The sequence below is a fragment of the Chiloscyllium plagiosum genome, unplaced genomic scaffold (genome assembly GCF_037043375.1).
Source record: "Chiloscyllium plagiosum isolate Xiang-an unplaced genomic scaffold, Cpla_swu_hap1 HiC_scaffold_30, whole genome shotgun sequence".
In the NCBI taxonomy this organism is placed as follows: domain Eukaryota; kingdom Metazoa; phylum Chordata; class Chondrichthyes; order Orectolobiformes; family Hemiscylliidae; genus Chiloscyllium; species Chiloscyllium plagiosum.
Window position 1 is genome coordinate 23,179,718 of NW_028270168.1, and position 14,823 is coordinate 23,194,540.

A 14,823-nucleotide genomic window follows, 5' to 3' on the forward strand; every position below is an offset into this window, starting at 1 on the left:
TCAATTAGGGATAGTCACCATGGCTTTCTGCAGGGGAAATCATGTCTCACTAACTTGATTGAGTTTTCTGAAGTAGTAATGAAGAGGATGGATGAGGGGATAGTGGTGAAGGTGATATATATGGACTTCAGTAAGGCGGTAAACAAGGTTCCACATTATAGACTGGTTAGCAAGATTAGATCACATGGAATAGAGGGAGAGCTAGCTACTCTGTATATGCCTACAAAGGGATACAGAACTTACTCCAAGGTCGAAGACAGAGGGTGGTGATGGAGGCCTGCTTTTCAGGCTGGAGGTTGTTTGACCAAGGGACGGCACTGGATCCAATGCTTTCACCATTTTTATAAATGATTTGGATGTGAACATATGTTTAGCAAGTTTCCAGATGACACCAAAACTGGAGGTGTAGTGGATAGCGAAGAAGGTTATCTCAGAGTACAATTGGATCTTGATCACACGAGCCAATGAGCTGAGGACTGGCAGATGGAGTTTAATTTAGATAAATGTGAGGTGCTGCATTTTGGAAAGGCAAATCAGGACAGGACTCATTCACTTAATGGTAAGGTCCTGAGGTGTATTGTTGAACAAAGAGACCCTGGAGTATAGGTTCATAGCCTCTTGAAAGTGGAGTCACAGGTAGATAGAATAGTTGAAGGCAGCGTTTGGTATGCTTGCAGTTATTGGTCAGTGCATTGAGTATAGAAGTTGGGAGGTCATGCCGTGACAGTACAGGACATTGGTTCAGTCATTTTTGGAATAACGTGTGCAATTCTGGTCTCCCTCCTATAGGAAGGATGTGAACCTTGAAAGGGTTCAGAAAAGGTTTACAATAATGTTGCCAGGATTGGAGGGTTTGAGCTATAGGGAGAAGCTAAATAAGCTGAGGCTATTTTCCCTGCAGTAAAGTCTGAGGGGTGACTTTATAGAGGTTATAAAATCATGAGGGGCATAGATAGGGTAAATAGCCACCGTCTTTTCCTCAGGGTGGGGTGTCTAAAACTAGAGGGCATAGGTTTAAGGTGAGAGGGGTTTAAGATATAAAGAGAACCTAAGGGGCAACTTTTTCACACAGAAGTGGCGCCTGTATGGAATGAGCTGCCAGAGGAAGTGATGGAGACTGGTATGATTACAACATTTAAAAAGCACCTGGATGGTTGTATGAATAGGAAGGTTTTCAAGGGATATGGGCCAAGTCCTGGCAAATGGGACTAGATTTATTTACAATATCTGGTTAGCATGAATGAGTTGGAACTAAGGGTCTCTTTCTGTGCTGTGTATCTCTATGACTCTAAGTTAAACAAAGGCGGCACGGTGGCCCAGTGGTTAGCACTGCTGCCTCACAGCGCCTGTAGACCCGGGTTCAATTCCCGACTCAGGCGACTGACTGTGTGGAGTTTGCACATTCTCCCCGTGTCTGCGTGGGTTTCCTCCGGGTGCTCCGGTTTCCTCCCACAGTCCAAAGATGTGCGGGTCAGGTGAATTGGCCATGCTAAATTGCCCGTAGTGTTAGGTTAAAGGGGTAAATGTAGGGGTATGGGTGGGTTGCGCTTCGGCGGGTCGGTGTGGACTTGTTGGGCTGAAGGGCCTGTTTCCACACTGTAAGTAATCTAATCTAATCTAATCTAATCTAATCTAATCTAAAGGAGAGCCAGTGGACATGACCTGTTCAATTTTCCAGAAGGACATTGACAAGGCGCCGCATAGGAGGCTGTTAAATAAGCCAAGACCCCATTGTGTTCGGGACAAGGTACTGGCATGGATAAGGTACTGGCATGGATAAGGTATAGGCTGACCAGTAGAAGTTTTTTTACAGGATGGCAGCTGGTAACTAACAGAGGTCCACAGGGGTCGGCGTTGGGACCACAAATATTCACATTATACATTAATGACCCGAAAGAAGGAACTGAAAGCATTATTGCTAAGTTCGCAGATGAACAAAGAGAGATGGAGAGACAAGTCGTGTTAAGGAAGTGGGAAGGCCGCAGAAGGACTTCGACAGCTAGGAGAGCAGCCAAAGAAGAGGCAGATGGAATACAAGTAAGAAAGTGGGAGGTTGTGAGTTTTGGTAGAAGAGATGGTGTAGGAAAAATTCATTTTCTAACTGGGAAAGACTTCAGAAATCTGAAGCACTAAGAGACCTGGGAGCCCTAGTTCAGGAATCTCTTATGGTTAACACGCAGGTTCAGCTAGCAGTTAGAAAGGCTGTGCAATGTTAGCATTCATTTCAAGAGGGCAAGAATACAACACCAAAGATGTACTGCTGAGACCGTATAAGGGTTTCATTAGACCATATTCGACCAGACAGCAGTACTCTGTGGAACTCATTGATGCAGAAAGCTGTGGAAGACAAATCATTGAGAAACATATCAGCCATGAGCAGACTCAATGAGGTGAGTGGTTTAATTCTGCTCCGATATCTGATGGTTGCCTAGAATTTTTCCAGAACCTTTGGCAACCTTTCATCTTTAAAAAAGTGTAGAGAGATCCAGCCCAAAATATTACAAATTAAAGACAAAACATGAGATTATCCATTTTCCTACCTCTGCCTCAGCGTTTGTCAAACCAGTCACATCCCAAGGTGACAGGGCAGATGGATCAGCTGCTCCCAGGACCTTGTCATTTCCTGAGTTCACAAACCAGCTGGAGCTAGCATTAAAAAAGAAGTATGAATGTGTTAAAGCAGTTCAGAAAACATTGTCTCGCCCACTTTCTGGGATAGGGTTGTCTTCTAAGGTTGGGTGGGCTAAGCCTGTATCCATTGGAGCTACATGGGTAGCCCATTGAAGACACAACTGAGGAAGAATTTCTTCCGAGGGTAGTGAATCTGTGGAATTGTCACAGCAGAGAACAGTTAAGGCTGTGCTGTTAAGTACTTTCAAGACTGAAACATCCCAGTATGGAATCAAGGGCTCTGAGCAAAAGAGAGGTAAGTGGAATAGTTGAGGATTATCAGATCTGCCGTGATCTCATTGAATGGTGAAGGAGACACAATGAGTTGAATGGCCTATCACTGCTTCTACATCTTATGGTTTTTGGGCTCCACTCATCACTGTCTCATTGGTCACACACCCGAGCTCATTCGCATTCTGTCTCTCACCAACTCAGCGCCTGCCACATCCTCCCCTCCCCTCCAAGCAACCTCCATCAACCCTACAACCCTCCAAGTTCTCTGTACTCCTCCAATTCTACCCTCTTGCATACCCTGATTTCCGTCACTCCATCCACTAGACAAAACGTCACCAGCTGCCCAGGCCACAAAGATCTGAGATTCCCTCCTTAAACCTCATGCTCTTTATCCCTTCACACAAGACACTTACTAAAACCACAGTTTGACCAAAGCAGTTGGTTATCTGTCCTTATATCTAATGTGACTCAGTGTCACATTTTGTTTGATGCTAGTCCTGGGGTTTCTCTCATTAAAAGGTGTTATGCTATGTTATTGCACAGTCAAAATAACATGAAGAAATTAAGATATCCTCCTTCAGCCATCACACGAATCAGTGTAGTACTGAATCGTGTACATTCTACATCAGGAAGGGCACAGCTTCGATCCTGGACCTTTGATGAATGAACTGTGCACCAGCTGAAGCATTAATTAGCCGTACCACCTCTCCTGACGATTGTCAGGATGCCTTGCTCAAATTCTCAGGCTTTCAACCTCTGGCGCAGGTGTCTAAAGAGCCAGGCTTGGCATTGATGTACCTCATATAGAGCAAAGAATTAGCAAAGGAAGAGTTTGTTCAGTTCATCGTTTCTGTGCTAGCTGTTTCCATCCAACTGTTAATTTCTCCCCTGCTCTTTTCCTCATAACAGTAACTCCTTTCCCCTAAAGTATAAAGCCAACTTCTTTCTGAAAGTTACTGCTGAATCTGCTTCCACCAACCTATTAGGTATCAGATTCCAGATTATGATAACTTGCCATACATTAAAAAAGTCTCACCATGTTGCAGGACATCCTAAAACTCGTTAAAACCAATGAAGTAGAGTCTTTAACACACAAGAGGAAACATGGTAGTCAATGTCAATAAGCAAAATATTAACCAAATAATGTGTCTTTGGGATGTTGATCAAGAGATAAATATTAGCCAGAATACTGAAGAATTCCTCTTCACTTCTGCCAAACAATGCAAAATCATCTTTTCCATTCATTCTCAGGGGCAAATCAATCTTCAGTTTAACACCTTAGCCTAATAGCAACACCTCAGTGCAGCACTCATTCAGTGTCAGCTTAGATTTAGTGCTCTGCAGTGGGTTGTAAACCCACAAAGTCAGACCCAAGAGTGCCAGCAATTGAACAAAGGCCAACACCCACTGCCTAAGTTCAAACATGAAGGGACTCTGACATTCTGAACTGTCATCAACACCGGTAGAACTGTACCCTGACATGAATTAACAGTCGAGAGACAGACCAGATGAAACAACTCAGCAATAAAATAGAAGTATGTTAGACTCTGAGCTGTTTGGTTTAAAACTACATCTATTTATGACAAGAACATTTAGAAATGCAGTAAACGCAGGCACTCCTTGTTCAGCATCAAAAGCTCAATTAATTCTGTGGGTGGACAACCAAACCTTAGTGTTATAGTACAGATCAATCAATCAGTACACCATCAACTCCAGAGGAAGGTCAAAGAAACTACTCTAGTAATATGGATACCTACCTGCTATAAAGCTTACTTTAAAACTCTGGCTCCCATCAATTGCAGAAACATTATATGCTGAAGCCCTTGGAATACACACATCTGATTTTCACATTAGCTCATATCAATTGTTTGGTGGGGCTAAAAAATCTACAGTGATAGAATTTGAATCATATTCTTACACAATAAGCTGAAGTCCATGGTTTTACTATGTACAATACTTTTAAAGATTATCTTTTGGGTTTTGAAGGCGATTAGTATAAATGTGATATCAATGAATCTGATGGCGGCTGTAACTGTACATTCCCGAAGGGTTCCAGACCAGCTCACCTCGATCTCAGATGGGTCCCACTAGTTCTCTGCTGAACATACAATGCGAAATAGGATAGCACTTGAATGCATTACCACTGGAACACTGTTCTCCTCGCCCAACATTTCAGCATTAATATTTTTCTTACTGGTCTTTAATCCAAAACAGGTTGAACCTTGGTTCCCACAACCATTTGTTTAAAAACTAAACATTACTAATTAAGCAAAGTTAACATGAACCTCGAACAGTGAGCAATCAGCACCTTGATGTTATCAGCAAATATGACGTGCAATTGGCTCATTTCAGAATTCAATGATCACGTTGACCCAATTTATTCTATTAATCAACAAGTTGGATTTATCTATCACGATACTGATGCCAGACCTGATAGACATGTAGGTCTGACATCAATAGGCTGACCCAGTCCAAATAAACCAACAAAACCAAAGACTGAATGCACAGGAGAAGCCATTCAACTGCCACGCTCTTTGTAAGAACCATCCAATTAACCTTATGGTCATTGCCCAGCACCCAAACTTTTTTTTCCCTCATTTTGAAGAGTTTATCCAATTTCCTTTCACACGCTATTAAATTGGCTTCTGCCACTTTTTCAGGCAGTACATTCTGGTTCATAACTCACAGCATTAAAAGTTTCTCATTTTCGATTCAGATAATTGGCAAAACAGCCAGAAAGAAAAGGTTCCACAAGTCACAGTTGCCAGGCATAATTTGCCCCAAGGCAAAGACCGTGACGGTTAACTGCACCTTCACTTAGAAACAGATCATTCCTTTCAGCTAATTGTCAGATTTATTGCCAGGACTATGTTAAAGTCCAACGAGAAACATTACCTGTTAAACTGAGTCATGTGGACATTTTAGGTTCTCAGTCAGACTGCATTAAGTGCAGCACATTTCATGCAGGCTCACCCTGTGGGCTGTATAAGCCTGAGCATTTATTCACTTTCAAAATATAAATGTCACGGGCAATGCCACCATTTACTGCCCATTCCGAAATTGTCCTTGAGATGGTGACAGAAGCCATCTTTCATGGCTTGCTAGACAATTTCACTGGAAAGTTAAGACTGAAACACATTAATGTGACTCTGAAGTCAGACTTGCTGAGGACTGGCCTTTCTTTAAGGAACATTGGGGAATTAAGTGCACTTTGACAACAAATGCACAGTTTTGCAGTCATTGTTGCAAACACTAAGATTTTATTACCAGATTTATTTAACAAATTCAATTCAACGCATAATCTGTCATGTGGGATTTGAATTTGTCTCTGAATTATTAACCCTGTTCTTTAACCATTATGTTACAGCAGCCATGTCAAGCTTTCAGCTACATTTTTTCAGCATCAAAATCTTAAGTCAAAAGTTGTATAAAGTACAGCAGAGTATTATATACACACCAAGATGGACAAGGTAACCTAGATAAAAATCTCACCTTCATTAACAAACATTTCAACATGAAAATTCAACTGGCCCTTCAGCAGTTCATTCAGGTTTTATCTGCTAGCTGGAGCTTGAAAGGGTTCCAACCTTCTCCAAATATCAGAGCACTTTTATGCCTCTTATATGTTTGTGTGTATTTTCAAGAATAAGTCACAATAACTTGAAACTGAAATCATCTGGGTAAAAGCCATTTGGCACTGGTTCTCAAGATATCTCGTGCTCAAATCCCACTTGCTGACCCCCACACCCTCACTCCACAATCCTCTTTCCACACCTAGTGCCCTTCAAACCCAGGAACTACCCTGTCCTAACACCACAGCTGAGTATTTCCTGAAACTACATTCATATTCAACTCTCTTGGTGCTAAGATTCTCCAGACAAAGCATCATTCTTTCTAATTGCAGCTCCCTACCATCCCCTAACTTCTCTTTGCTTCGAGTCTGTTCCATTTTATTTAACCTAAAGTGATTTTGCTAGCCTCCCAGGATTACTCATATCTGCCTTCTGAAGCTGCCTAGTTGTCAACACTGCTGTCAGGAGAAAGTGAGGTCTGCAGATGCTGGAGATCAGAGCTGGAAATGTGTTGCTGGAAAAGCGCAGGTCAGACAGCATCCAGGGAACAGGAGAATCGACGTTTCGGGCATTAGTTTCCTGAAGAAGGGCTTATGCCCGAAACGTCAATTCTCCTGTTCCCTGGATGCTGTCTGACCTGCTGCGCTTTTCCAGCAACACATTTCCACCACTGCTGTCACCAAGACTCATCAACAATGCCAGTTTTCTGCAGGAAAATGCAGCTTAACTGACAGCAATTCACATGGCTCCTTCAACAGAACCCTTCAATCAGCAAGTATTTAGAAAGTCAAGGGCAGCAGATACATAGAAACACCATCACCCCAAAAACTCCCTTTAACCAACACTACTTGAGTTGTCATTGAATCCTGACTTGGAACTACATCACCACTGCTTCACTGTCACTGTCTCAAAATCGTGACTTCCCTTTCTAACATCATTGTGGGCATGCTGTCGTGGCTCAAGGTAGCTAAACATCAGCTTCAAGGGAATTAAGGATGGGCAACACATTCTGGCTAGCCAGTGACACTCAAATTCCATGATGAATAAAGATGTTGGTTCCGTGTTATGTGGCCAACTGTACAACTCACAGGGTGGACTGACAGAACAGATAGTGGCCAAGACCTGCAATAACGAAGGTCAGAGAGATGTCTTACTCTATTTAACCACAACATTACATTTTAAAACCAAGCAGGGAAAAATGCCTAGCCACTTTAAGGCAGCAGGGTGGTTCAGTGGTTAGGACTACTGCCTCACAGTGCCAAGGATCTGGGTTCAATTCCCCCCCAACAATTCCCTCTGGGTGCCCTCTCTTCCAACCCCACTCCCCTCTGGGAGCCCTCTCTACCCCCCCCTCAATTCCCTCTGGGGGCCCTCTCTCCCTCCCTCCCGCACCCCCCAATTCCCTCTGGGGGCCCTCTCCCTCCCCCCTTCCCCCAATTCCCTCTGGCTACCCTCTCTCCCACCCACCCCCAATTCCCTCTGGCTGCCCACTCTCCCACCACCCCCCCTCCAATTCCCTCTGGGCCCTCTCAAACTCTCCCCCCATTCCCTCTGGGTGCCCTCTCAATCTCTTCCCCCCAACCCCCATTCCCACTGGGTGCCCTCTCAATCTTCCCCCCCACCCCCATTTCCTCTGGGTGCCCTCTCTCTCTTGCACCCCCCCCCATTCCCTTTCTCACCCCTCCCCCACCATTCCCTATGGGCACCCTTTCTCTCCCCCCCCACCCCATTCCCTCTGGCCTCCCCCCTCTGGGCATCCTTTCTCTCCCTCCCCCTCCAGGCACCCTCTCTCCCCCTCTGGGCACCCTCTCTCTCCCTCTCGCTCCCCCTCCCCCTCTGGGCACCCTCTCTCTCCCTCCCCTCCCCCCTTTGGGCATCCTCTCTCTCCCTCCCCCTCTGGGCACCCTCTCTCCCCCTCTGGGCATCCTCTCTCTCCCTCCCCCTCTGGGCACCCTCTCTCCCCCTCTGGGCATCCTCTCTCTCCCTCCCCGGGCATCCTCTCTCTCCCTCCCCCTCCCCCTCCGGGCATCCTCTCTCTCCCTCTCCCTCCCCCTCCCGGCACCCTCTCTCTCCCGCCCCCTCCCGGCACCCTCTCTCTCCCGCCCCCTCCCGGCACCCTCTCTCTCCCGCCCCCTCCCGGCACCCTCTCTCTCCCGCCCCCTCCCCCTCCGGGCACCCTCTCCCTCTCTTTCCCTCCCCCTCCCGGCACCCTCTCTCTCCCTCCCCTTCCGGGCACCCTCTCTCTCCCTCCCCCTCCGGGCACCCTCTCTCTCCCTCCCCCTCCGGGCACCCTCTCTCTCCCTCCCCCTCCGGGCACCCTCTCTCTCCCTCTCCCTCCCCCTCCGGGCACCCTCTCTCTCCCTCTCCCTCCCCCTCCGGGCACCCTCTCTCTCTCTCCCCCTCCGGGCACCCTCTCTCTCTCTCCCCCTCCGGGCACCCTCTCTCTCTCTCCCCCTCCGGGCACCCTCTCTCTCTCTCCCCCTCCGGGCACCCTCTCTCTCCCACCCCCTCCCTCTCTCTCCCCCTCCGGGCACCCTCTCTCTCCCTCCCCCTCCGGGCACCCTCTCTCTCCCTCCCCCTCCCGGCACCCTCTCTCTCCCTCCCCCTCCCGGCACCCTCTCTCTCCCGCCCCCTCCCGGCACCCTCTCTCTCCCGCCCCCTCCCGGCACCCTCTCTCTCCCTCCCCCTCCCGGCACCCTCTCTCTCCCTCCCCCTCTGGGCACACTCTCTCTCCCTCCCCCTCCCACTCCGGGCACCCTCTCTCTCCCTCCCCCTCCGGGCACCCACTCTCTCCCTCCCCCTCCCCCTCCGGGCACCCTCTCTCTCCCTCCCCCTCCCCCTCCGGGCACCCTCCCTCCCCCTCCCCCTCCGGGCACCCTCTCTCTCCCTCCCCCTCCGGGCACCCTCTCTCTCCCTCCCCCTCCGGGCACCCTCTCTCTCCCTCCCCCTCCGGCCACCCTCTCTCTCCCTCCCCCTCCCACCGGGCACCCTCTCTCTCCCTCCCCCTCCGGGCACCCTCTCTCTCCCCCCCCCTCCGGGCACCCTCTCTCTCCCCCCCCCTCCGGGCACCCTCTCTCTCCCCCCCCCTCCGGGCACCCTCTCTCTCCCTCCCCCTCCGGGCACCCTCTCTCTCCCTCCCCCTCTGGGCACCCTCCCTCCCCCTCTGGGCACCCTCCCTCCCTCCCCCTCCCGGCACCCTCCCTCCCCCTCCCCCTCCCGGCACCCTCCCTCCCCCTCCCCCTCCCGGCACCCTCCCTCCCCCCTCCCCCTCCCGGCACCCTCCCTCCCCCCTCCCCCTCCCGGCACCCTCCCTCCCCCCTCCCCCTCCCGGCACCCTCCCTCCCCCCTCCCCCTCCCCCTCCGGGCACCCTCTCTCTCCCTCCCCCTCCGGGCACCCTCCCTCCCCCTCCCCCTCCGGGCACCCTCTCTCTCCCTCCCCCTCCGGGCACCCTCTCCCTCCCTCCCCCTCCGGGCACCCTCTCTCTCCCTCCCCCTCCGGCCACCCTCTCTCTCCCTCCCCCTCCGGCCACCCTCTCTCTCCCTCCCCCTCCGGCCACCCTCTCTCTCCCTCCCCCTCCGGCCACCCTCTCTCTCCCTCCCCCTCCGGCCACCCTCTCTCTCCCTCCCCCTCCGGCCACCCTCTCTCTCCCTCCCCCTCCGGCCACCCTCTCTCTCCCTCCCCCTCCGGCCACCCTCTCTCTCCCTCCCCCTCCGGCCACCCTCTCTCTCCCTCCCCCTCCGGGCACCCTCTCTCTCCCCCCCCCTCCGGCCACCCTCTCTCTCCCCCCCCCTCCGGGCACCCTCTCTCTCCCCCCCCCTCCGGGCACCCTCTCTCTCCCTCCCCCTCCGGGCACCCTCTCCCTCCCTCCCCCTCTGGGCACCCTCCCTCCCCCTCTGGGCACCCTCCCTCCCTCCCCCTCCCGGCACCCTCCCTCCCCCTCCCCCTCCCGGCACCCTCCCTCCCCCTCCCCCTCCCGGCCCTCCCTCCCCCTCCCGGCACCCTCCCTCCCCCCTCCCCCTCCCGGCACCCTCCCTCCCCCCTCCCCCTCCCCCTCCCGGCACCCTCTCTCCCCCCTCCCCCTCCCGGCACCCTCTCTCCCCCTCCCCTCCCGGCACCCTCTCCCCCCCTCTGGGCACTCTCGCTCTCCCTCCCCCTCCCCCTCTGGGCACCCTTTCTCTCCCTCCCCCTCCGGGCACCCTCCCTCTCCCTCCGGGCACCCTCCCTCCCCCTCCAGGCACCCTCCAGGCACCCTCGCTCTCTCTCTCCCCCTCCGGGCACCCTCCCTCCCCCTCCGGGCACCCTCTCTCTCCCTCCCCCTCCGGGCACCCTCCCTCCCCCTCCGGGCACCCTCCCTCCCCCTCCGGGCACCCTCCCTCCCCCTCCGGGCACTCTCCCTCCCCCTCCGGGCACCCTCCCTCCCCCTCCCCCTCCGGGCACCCTCCCTCTCCCTCCCCCTCCGGGCACCCTCCCTCTCCCTCTCCCCCTCCGGGCACCCCCTCTCTCTCTCTCTCCCCCTCCGGGCACCCTCTCTCTCTCTCTCTCCCCCTCCGGGCACCCTCTCTCCCTTCCCCATTCCCTCTGGGCTCTCCCTTCCCCATTCCCTCTGGGCTCTCCCTTCCCCATTCCCTCTGGGCTCTCCCTTCCCCATTCCCTCTGGGCTCTCCCTTCCCCATTCCCTCTGGGCTCTCCCTTCCCCATTCCCTCTGGGCTCTCCCTTCCCCATTCCCTCTGGGCTCTCCCTTCCCCATTCCCTCTGGGCTCTCCCTTCCCCATTCCCTCTGGGCTCTCCCTTCCCCATTCCCTCTGGGCTCTCCCTTCCCCATTCCCTCTGGGCTCTCCCTTCCCCATTCCCTCTGGGCTCTCCCTTCCCCATTCCCTCTGGGCTCTCCCTTCCCCATTCCCTCTGGGCACCCTCTTCCCCCACCCCCCCCACCCCCATAGTGCCCCCTCCCCCCAGTCTTCTCGCACAGGGCTCGCGCTACATCTGTATTCACCTCTTCCGACCGCGCACCCCCTCCCCTCACCAAAAATATTGATCACCCTGACACCCCTCTCCAAACTCCACACCCTGCAGCACCCCCGCGGGTACCTGTTGGGGCGGTACAGCGGCGGCAGTGCCTCTGGCTGCAGGAGGATCGGGCTCAGCTCCCAGCTGCTGGGCGACTCCAGCGGCTTCACCTCGGCCCGGAAACAACCCGCCCCCATGCGTGGGCTCTTGGGAGCTGTAGTCCGCCACGATCCCCACTCAGCGCACCTGCGCAGACCGGTACCGGGGAGACTACAACTCCCAGCATCCAGAGCGCGTCACTCCGCTCCGCCTCCCGAACCCACCGCCCATGCGGAAGCTAAAGGTCGGTACGGGCGGGTAGGACAAGGAATAAACGTGGTAGACACTGGTCTATTTTGTGTTTCACAGAAATAACTTTGGAAATAAAATTAGAAGGGAGACATTTACATTTGATGGCAGGATGGTATTTTAGTATTAAGTTAAATTTATTGAAGGTGCAATTATAAAGAAAACCTGCGTTCAAAAACAATGGAATCTACAAAACCACAGAACTTTGCAGGAAGAGGCCATTTAGCCAATTGTATCTGTGCTGGTTTCTCTGAAATAGCAAAGTAGCGAGTGCAACTCTCTGCTTTCTCTCTTTGTCCTGCAAGACTTTCCTTTTCAGTTCATAATCCAATTCTCTTTGAAAGTCTTGCTTGAAACTGCCTCCGCTACACTCTCAGGCAGTGCATTACAGGTTCTAACAGCTTGCTGTGTGAAAAACCATTCCTCACATTACTATTGCTTGTTTTGTCAATTATTTTAAATCCATGCCCTCTACTTCTCATTCCTTTCACCAGCCCAGGAAGAAAATTAAGTAGAAGTGATAAATGACACATCTACAGTACTACAAAATGGATCTCCATGCATCAATCCAGTATTAATGATTGCTTACTTGATTTTCCTTCTAAAATTGGAACAATCTCTCCAGATTTCTCATGATTTTAAATCCCTCCAACAAATCTCTCAACCTTCTTCCCCCCAAGGACTGCAGTCCAAACATCTCCAATCCTTCTATGTGACCAAAGTTCCTCATCATTATTATTAATGTTTTTGGCCCCTGCTATAATACCTTCACCATACTTACTGAAATGTGGTGCCCCAAACTGGAAAGAACTCACACTTACAAAGCTTCCTTCACAGCCTAATGGAGTCTTAATTCACGTCAGCTGTCAGTTCAATTGGTCAGGATGGAGACTGAGCATTCAGATCCCAATCCAGAAACTTGACCACAAAAGTCTAACCTGGTATTTTAGTACAATATTGAGGAAGCACTGCACTATTGGAGATGCTATCAATGATTGGACATTGAACCAATGCCATATCTGCTGTTTGTAATGGATTTAAAATTCCATGGTATTATTTCTAACTGTTTATCCCTCAATGTTCATCACAAAAACAGATAATTTACAATGCACCCAGAGGGAAAAAAAAAGTCATACTTGAAAATAAATGCACTGGATTCCATTTTGAAGTATACAAGGTGAGTCAGACTGGTATGTGTCATTTGCCAGTTTTACTGGATTTTCCTGTGCACAAAATGGTTACTGGGTTTCCTAACATATAGCAGTGACCATATGTCAAGCTATTACATCGTAAATCATTTAGGAATCCCTCTGAGCATGAAAGATGTAAAATAAAAGCAAATATTATTTACAGCTGATGAAATACTTATTTTCGTAGTCAATGTTTAAGAAACATTTTTTTTCTGATGGAGCAACCATTTTGGCTACATAATAAGTAAAAAAAATGACCATTTGCTCCTTCTCACTTGATAAATCCAAAAAGAACCGAGCTTTCTCCACTGTGCAACATGGAATTCAAATACAACACAGAAAGAAATCATTCAGCTGTTTGAAAGAATTATCCATTCAATTGTAGCCCTGCATGTTATACATTTACAGATATTTATCCAAATGATTCTTCAATTAGTGTGGTATTCCCTATTCCACTACTTTCTCTAGGCGTTCTATCTACGTGAAAGGTAACTTCTGATATCAGTCCAAAATTTGCTTTTTATTGATTTGATCCTGTGGATATTCAAATACTTAATTTATTATTTTTAAATTAGAACACAATTGATGCAAAGTGCTTCAGTACATTTTATGTTCATGAGAGCTAACTCTTTGTATGTAGGAAATCAAACCTGGGAAAAATCTGGTTTTTATTGATTGAATCATGCTGTCTTTTACAAATGGAGCGATGAGGAGAAATGTAACAGAATTATTTCAGATGTAGGTGTCAATCAGAATCTGACAGCCTGATAAATACTTGCAGCTTCTGGGCGGTTGATGCACTAGTAATACAAATGTGATCTAGACTCTCCTGGATCCTTTCAAGAGAGTAACCTTTTCTATTTTTCTATTACCACCCTCCCCACCCATTATATCTGGTAATCCTTCCAAAGCTTTCCTCCTCAATCTTCTAGCCTAAAATCGTTACCATTTTGCAACGTACATTGCTTTAGTCATGAATACCACATAATTGCTACAACTAATGGAGTGGGAGGTTACATGAAGACCTAATGGCAGAGAACCTTTGATCTTGTCTCCAAGTATGTTTCCAGGCAACAAAGGATGTCAGTGTGTTGACTTGGTGTCAGAGTGCTGCAGGAACTTCGGATCTTGGACTGATGCCCAAACAAAGCTGCTGAACAAGAATCAGTCCAGTTAAAAATGAAAACATGGCAATATAATCCAGTTATAAAGAAACTGGATTAGTGGTGCTGGAAAAGCATAACAGTTCAGGCAGCATCCAAGGAGCAGTAAAATCGACATTTAGTGCAAAAGCCCTTCATCAGGAATACAGGCAGATTGCCTGAAGGGTGGAGTCTCTTCAGGCACGCTGCCTGTATTCCTGATGAAGAGCCTTTGTCCGAAACATCAATTTTACTGCTCCTCGGATGCTGCCTGAACTGCTGTGCCTTTCCAGCACCACTAATCCAGAATCTAATTTCCATCATCTGCAGTCATTGTTTTTACCTATAAAGAAACTGGGCCTAGCTAAATGAATGGAGGCTGTGGTGCAATTGGTTGCACGTCATTACATCACAAAAACATTTATTTGGAATGTGTGTGGAAACAGGCCATTTGGCCCAACAAGTCCACACCAACCTTCCAAAGAGTATCCCACCCAGACCCATTCCCCTAATTACTGCACCTAACTGTCCCAAACATGAAGTATACATGAAATGCTATTTTCTCCGGAATGTTGTTAACATCAGAAATTTTGTTAAAATACGATGCTAATATTAAAGGCGTGAAAACAGGGTACTTTGATAACTTCAAACTTTGCAG

General features: G+C 49.7%; 1 protein-coding gene across 2 annotated transcripts in view; it reads right to left on the reverse strand.

The window, feature by feature from the left end:
- The window catches only part of LOC122563623 (phosphatase and actin regulator 4), a 182,795-nt gene extending 171,134 nt beyond the window's left edge, over positions 1–11,661 (reverse strand). Inside the window, exons 1-2 of one of the 2 annotated variants that reach the window (XM_043717591.2) lie at positions 11,567–11,661; positions 2,541–2,646 (exon numbers count right to left, since the gene is read on the reverse strand). The gene's annotated coding sequence lies outside the window, so the exon portion shown is untranslated. The remainder of the gene's footprint in view (positions 1–2,540; positions 2,647–11,566) is intronic. The other variant, XM_043717592.2, reaches the window with a different exon arrangement.
- Between the last annotated feature and the right edge of the window lie 3,162 nt (positions 11,662–14,823).